This window comes from Hyperolius riggenbachi, unplaced genomic scaffold (genome assembly GCF_040937935.1).
Source record: "Hyperolius riggenbachi isolate aHypRig1 unplaced genomic scaffold, aHypRig1.pri scaffold_134, whole genome shotgun sequence".
Lineage (NCBI taxonomy): Eukaryota > Metazoa > Chordata > Amphibia > Anura > Hyperoliidae > Hyperolius > Hyperolius riggenbachi.
This window is the reverse complement of record NW_027152350.1, coordinates 266,313-274,010: the sequence shown is the minus strand read 5'-3', so window position 1 is coordinate 274,010 and position 7,698 is coordinate 266,313.

Here is a 7,698-nt window from a genome sequence, read left to right as displayed (position 1 = left end):
TCTGTCTGTTGGTGGCTTAGCATGCGCAGGGGGCAGCAGCAAGCTTTTCTTCTAGCCTCAGCTCAGGAAAATGACTTTACTGGCCATCTGGACGCCAGTTTAAATGGGTTTAGCGGTTGATTAATCCCATCCTAGGCTAATGACCATTACTGTATAGAGAATGGCAACATATATACTGCAACCTCCTCCTTTCTGACTGGGGTGACCCTGTAGTAATCGCTTTACATCAGGATGCAGAGTAACAGCTCTGAAGATGGCACACCTGCCCAACGCCAAGACAGATTAGGGGTAATCTGCACCCTACACATCTGCTATGTCATGCGCAAGACACGTTTTCTTAATTACTCCTGTGACTTTAGTATATAATCGGTGTATGTATACAGTCTTTCAGTAAAACTATGGCAGGGGTGTCAACTCAATCACATAAAGGGCCAAAATCTACAACCTAGTCAAAAATCGCAGGCCAAATTAAGCTTTAGGGCTCGTTTCCACTATCGCGAATCTGCATGCAGATCCGCACATGTAATACAAGTGGATGGGCCTGTTTCCACTGTAGCGTTGTTGAGGTGCGTTTTTTCAGCGTGAAAAAAACGCACAAAAGAGCCAACGATTTCGCCTGCGTCGAATCCGTGCGAATCGCCGCTAATGTATTTAATAGTAAAAACGCATGCGTTTGTTACATGCGTTTTTACCCACGATTTCGCGTGCGATTTCACACCTTTTTCAATTTTTAGCCCTGGCAGTGTCATGGTTAATTTCGCATGGCACCCTGCCATGCGAAATCGCGGGTAAAAACGCATGTGGAAACGCATGCGTTTTTACAAGCGTCGGAATGCGGCCGAAATCGCGTCGCAACAGTGGGAACGAGCCCTTAAAGGTGGCAACACACCATACAAATTTTTTTTTCTTTGCAATTAAAAATTGCAATACATTGTTGACTAATGCTGGGAATTTTTTATTTTTTTTTTTTTTAGCAGATTTACTTTCAGATTTTATTTTTTTTTTTTTTTTTGCTTGATCACTTTCTCATAGAAGTGAATGATAGATTTCAGAATGTCCGATTTTCCAAACAATCTGCCAAAAATCTCAGTGTATTCCCTGCATAACCTTTCAAAAATCTGACCAATGTACCGCGCATTCAATTTTCCCAAATTATGAAAAAATTAATATTCCCTGGGTCTGTATATCAAGTAATTGACAATCTACCACACATGCCATTTTCACTCTTCATAAAAATTAATCTAAAAATCCAACACTCCTGATCTTATCAAATACAGGAAATCCAGATTTCTCGGACGAATCAAAAAAAATTGGTTTATTCGAGACAACAGAGTTTATCAAATTGCTGTAAAATTGGATTTTATTGTAGTGTGGCCACCTCAATCGTCTTTTGCAGCTTACAATGATGGACATTGGAAGCTCTTGAGGGCTGCGTAAGATGTGGTGGTTAATACCTGTGCTCTATGGCATGCCAGTTTATATCCTACGTATATACATCGAATCTTCCAGTACAAAAAAGTCCAGGCCTGTCTTGTACTGGTCCCTTGCAGCCGCCTGGCATACCAGTCCTTGGGCACCATTCACACATGGATTACAAAACTCTATTTTTGAGCAATCACAGTTCTACAACTTTGCAATACACTACAGTGCTGCACTGTTTTAGTTTTCTGCAAATCGCCAGCAACAATCAAGCTATATAGTTTCCAATCATTGGATTTGGTATTCCCTTCAGATTCACTGTTGGAAATTGGATCCTTAGTGGCCACCTTAAAGGACAACCGAATTGAATATGGAGGCTGCCATAGTTTTCATTTTTAAACAATACCAGTTGCATGGCTTGCCTCTCTGGGTCTAGTAGTGTCTACAGAACACCAGAAACAAGCATGCAGCTAATCTTGTCAGATCTGACCATGTCAAAGGCCCAGTGCACACCAAAACCGCTAGATCCACAAAACACTAGTGGTTTTTGGAGCTGATTTCAGAGCTATTCTAGGTATGTTTAGAGGTTTTCTAAACATACCTAGTGGGTTTGGGTGTGTTTTGTGTAGCAGATTACACATATTACAGTAAAAACTGTTACTGAACAGCTTCTGTAACACTTGGCAAACCGCTCTGATGTAGCGTTTTCAGTGGTTTTCCTATACTTTGAGGCAGAAACACTTCTGCAAACGTGCAGCAGGAGGCACGTTTGCTTCAAACCGCCGGTGTGCACCAGCCTATTAAAATACATTAGCCAAGCGGTTTACAGGCAGATGTGGCCGGCGGATTGCATCCAAAACCGCTCTGTGTACTGGGCCAAACACCTGATCTGCTGCATGCTTGTTCAGAGGGGCTATGGCTAAAAGTATTAGCAGCAGAGGATCAGCAGGACAGTCGGGCAACTAGTATTGATTAAAAGGAAATGTATATGCCACCTTCCATATCTCTCACTTCAGTGGTCCTTTAACACAGGGGTCCCCAACCCTGTCCTCAAGGCCCACCAACAGTACATGGTTTGCAGGAAACCACAAACATTCACAGGTGAGGTAATTAGTGTCTCAGCAGAGCTGATTAACTACCTTTGGCTTTATACAAAACCTGCACTGTTGGTGGGCCTTGAGGACAGGGTTGGGGAACACAGCTTTGATGCACGGGCCTTTCCCTAGCTCTGGGTTATGGTGGCCATACATGGTACAATTTTTTTTTTTCATACAATCTTACATTTCTATGTAGTAGAAGGGTAAACTAAGTGAATATACTGAGGATAATTTAGGCAGTTCCCTTATACCTCCATAGAATTGGTAAGATTGGATGAAGAAAATTGTACCATGTATGGCCACCTTTAGATTAGGATGTTGGGGGAATGCCAGGCCAAACATCAGCTATAGCCCTAATCTAGTAATGGGCAGTTGGTTTGGGCCAACAAACATTGCTGGAAAATGGGGTAGAAACCGAGAGCGCAATATGGTGCAGTATGTTAATATGGAGAGATCTGTTATGAATAAATGAGATGATTATACTCAAGGGTGGGTTGCCACAAAGGCAACCACTGGACAGGCCGGCGGGGAGAATTGTAACCTGACCCTGCTCGGGTTTAAAAAGTTGCTCTGTAGATAGGAGAAAATGGGGATACACCCCTCCACCAAGGGCAGACTAGATAATATAACAGGCGCCAAGCAGAATAAAATTGTTAAAGGGGGAAGTGGGTGGCCTTGCTTCTGAAAAAGGCTGGACAATGGACAGGTTAGTCTAAAGTAATATTTATTAGCAACTCCAAGTGCAATGCGTTTCACAAGTAACAGTCCCGCTTCTTCAGGCAAACTTTTTGGAGGGTGCAAAAGGTCAGGTCATAAACCGGGTAGAGCGCCTCTGTCAACATTGCTGGTCTGTGTGTAACTTTGTGCTTCAATACATGGCAAATGATGGTGGCTGTTCCTGATATCCACAGCCTGCATGAGATAAACAGTCTATAGAAGCAATGCAGAGGACAGAGTACCTGTTATATCTGGTACACACCATGCAATTTCCCATCACATGGGTTGATGATTTCTGACAGATCTGATTTCCGATTGATTTGCATAGATCGGTCAACTAACTATTGACATCTATCTGATGGGGAATTGCATGGTGTGTACCAGGGTTTATCTTGGCCATATGTGCTTGCCTCTGCACTACAGCTTACTGCTGGTTTTTCTGGATTTAGCTGGTGGATCTATTAGAAGTGGTATGTAATGCTAGGTAAATCAGCCAGAAAATTGTATTGTGTACCTGTCACATTGACCGTTTCCAACATATCCAATTGTTTTTCTGTTCACTTCTATGAAAAGTGATGTATGTTGGAAATAGTCAATCTGGCAAGTAAATCGGCCAGAAAATTGTATCGGGTACCTGGCATAAGGCAGGGTTCAAACTGCAGCATTTTGCCATACTGTGAAAATGCTGCAATGATTGTCTTGTGGAGCTTCTGCATTTTTAGGAGATATCTGCCATTCCACATGACCTTTAAAAAAAACAAACAAAAACTGCACAATGCCTGCGTTTCTACATATGCTTAACTGACCACTGGGGTGTGTTTAGAACACACACCGCACAGTTGCTGGGAATCATCTGCGGTTAGTGTAGACACAAGTTAGTGAAGACCAAGTACAAAGCACACTAGATGCCGTGTGGTATTGCTCAGTGCCCCTGTGTCCTAGAAGATGATTTCTCATGTTCTCCTAATTGTGAAGTGCTGTAAAGGGTATTTTTTTTAAAAGTACCAAAAAGTAGGTGAAAAGTGGTCAATTCTGAGTATTTTGTTACTTGCTTCTTGTCTAAAAGGCATTGTATTTCTAAGATTTGAAAATATAATCTAGAATTAAAAACATTAATTGCAAATGGGCTTATTTCTCGATCTACATAAGGAGGCGGTATTTGCCTCCTTATGTAGATAGGACGGTGAGGGACTCGTGCTTATGGAGCTGGAGGAAGCTCTGGGTGAGTGTATAATCTTTAGGATCCCTCAGCTCTGGTTTCCTTTTAAGCACACCTGAAGTGAGGGATCCTGACATTTCCTTTTAAACAATACCAGTTGTCTGGCTGATCCTCTGCCTCGAATACTTTTAGCCATAGCCCCTGAACAAGCATGCAGCAGATCAGGCGTTTCTGATGTTTGATCTGACAAGATTAGCTGCATGCTTGTGTGTGATTTAGACACTACTGCAGCCAAATAGATCAGGGCTGCCAGGCAACTGGTATTGTGTAAAAGGAAATAAATATGGCAGCTTCCATATCTCTCTCACTTCGGGTGTCTCTAAGGGCCCTAACACGCCAAATGCATTAAATCTGCCGCAAAGCAAGTGTTTGTTCTCTCAATTCCCGGCGATTGGGTGGGCAATTTGTATGCTATGCAGTTTTGGGGTTTTTTTTTAAGTTTCCCCCGAGCGGTTATTTAATTCACTCCCTGACGTAAGTCAGGAAGTGGAACTCTTTGACCCGGGAAATAATAAATGCAATGTATGTATTCTTAAAAACGTGAACGCAATCTCTGCTCCATTGAGGCAGAATTGCCTCAAAAATGGTCCACGCACTGCTTTGCTGCCCACCCAGCACATGACCTGCACTGATATGAACCTTCTCCTAGACAGACATTCGTTGCACAAGCGTTGGGAGGGGGGGGTTGTTGGGTGTATTTAAAAAGTGCACACGGGAGGAAAAAAAAATTGAGAAAAAGCCAGCAGTGTAAATGAGCCCTTAAGGATGTGTACATATTGTAGAGGGGAAAATTGCCACTAAAAATTGATCAGCTGTATGTTGTAACACATGCAACTTTTTGGGACTTTGTTGTGCTGCAACTTATTTTTTTTACCGAAACGCAATGCATAAGGGCCCTTAATGTTACTTAAAATTCAGAGTACAAGCATAAAGCTACGTACACACATGACAACGATCGTTCGTTGTGAACGACGAACAAACTTTTAATTGACGAAAGAATGACCTAAGTAAAGTTTGCTTTTAAAGGTGTTACATCACGTAAAGCAACTATTCCGCTTGCGCATAAAAATGAAAAGTTCCATGAAGAAATAGCGCAATGTGCATGTCAAGCTTAGTATGAACGACTACTTTTGCAAACTATTGTTCATCGTTGGAAAAAAATCCGCCAAGCTCGATCATTTGTTTTAACGATCTAGCTTGTCCGTTGTTAGACTTAATGGTCGTTGGCTTTTTTTTTTCTTTAAGCTATTGTCGCTTGAAATGATCGGAACGATCGTTTCAAACGACTATAGTCTCGTGTATACGCACCTTAAGGCTGTAGACACACTATAAGCACTTTTGAGTACTTTCTGGTCATATGCACTTTCTAAATTTGCCGTGATTGCATAAGGTTTTAATGCAAGTGAATGGGAGCATTTTTTTTAAGCCCTTATGACCAGAAAGTGCTCAGAAAAGAGCTTCGTGTGGCTACAGCCTAACCTGATTTGCTTACCGATCCTCAATATATACAGTAATTTGTCATCCAGTGGCTTGTGTTCAGGGAGAGATGACCTGTGCTGCACTTTATACTTTCTGTGCTCAGGATTCAGGCCTTGCAGCGTTTGTGCTCAGCACACATCATCTATCATGTAATGTGCTGGGACATTTCACCTGAGGACAGAATAGTTTAACCCACTTCTCCTTCCATTTCATCACGGGCTGCCTGACCTGGTTTCCAGCAGCCAGAAGGGGAATGGTGCACTTTGGAGGGAAGCCACCACACTGGAGGTGAGATAAGAAAAACAAGAATCTTTTTGTTTTACTTTTTAATTTATTTACAGAACTTATTTCCAAAACAAACATATGTACAGCAAAAAAATAAAATAAGAAAACAAATTGTCAGATGTGCTAGTTAAAATATTTTTCTACAGTGATGTAGAATGGGTTCCCCCCCCCAATCTGCCCAATGTCCCATAGATGAAAATGTCCATAGACATACTAACCATGTATTAGGTGAAAAGTATCCTAGAAATGAGAAGAAGCCTCGTCCTCCAAGTGGAATGTGGACAACCTGCAAGGATCTTCAAGATTTCCCCAGAATCGTGTGACTTTCTAGTCTTGAGTCTCCACAACGTTAAACCTCCTTCCCAGCAGCCCAAACAGAGTTCAGACTAGAGGCGGCTTCATATTCATCTTTTCACCCTTCGAGAGTTCAAACAGATGCCCAATATTTTAACCTAGGCTTAGAAATGTGCTTGTTGCATCAGTGCAGGAACCAATAACTATTGAATATCTCAACGTTCAAGAAAAACTTGCCTTGATGTGGAATATAACCAAATGGCCAGTACTTGATGTCTGACCATGTACTGCCTGTTTACTTACCTGTAAAGATCTGAGTTACATTAACAACCATACCACATCTAATGCTATGTACACAAGCTGGCGGTTTATTGGCCAAACCAATAATCATTGTTTTGCATCCTCTGATGTCGTCCGCTTCCCCTTAACTCACTGCTATTCTAGTTCCAAATGCACTAATAAAGCATATTTGCTATTATAATCACTTAACCCAATACGGAAGTCAATATAAGGGATAGGGTTGGGATAAACGTAATACACAACAAGGGGAAAAAAAAAGTAACCCACCCCCTAATTAATAATTAACACCGCTCCCCCAAGGCCTGCCCCGAAAATAATGTTTTGTGAATGGATGTTCCCCAAAAATGTTAAAAAAATAAAACACACACATAAAAACTGTGGCAATAGGTCAGGGGTCAACCATCAAATCTGTGCTGGGTTTAGTTAGTCAATGGTAAATTTAACGGCCTTAGTGGTCTGATTCTTTCCAGCTTTTAGTTTCTAAAAGTGGTACAATGTTCCCTGTGGAAAGAATCATACCGCTAAGTATCGGCAGCCAGAGAGCCCCCCACTTTAAGCAGAGAGTGAACCCCAGTACAAGTAGCCAGAAAGTGCCCCCTTCCCTTCCCCCAGTATAGATAGGCAAAGAGGTCCCCAAAATATAGGTAGGCAGAGAATGCCCCCACCTTTCATAGGTAGCTGTTATAGGTAGCCAGAGAGCCCTCCCCACCAATCCCAGAGCAGTAAGCCAGAGAGTGCTCCCCCCCCCTCCCCCAGTATAGGTAGTAATGAAGTGAGTCCCCTTCCCATTCAGTGTAGGGTTCCAGAGACCTCCATCCCCTATGCAGAGGGTGCAGTGGAACCTGTAGATCACTCACACCCTGTAGACCCCCCCCCCCCACAAGCTGA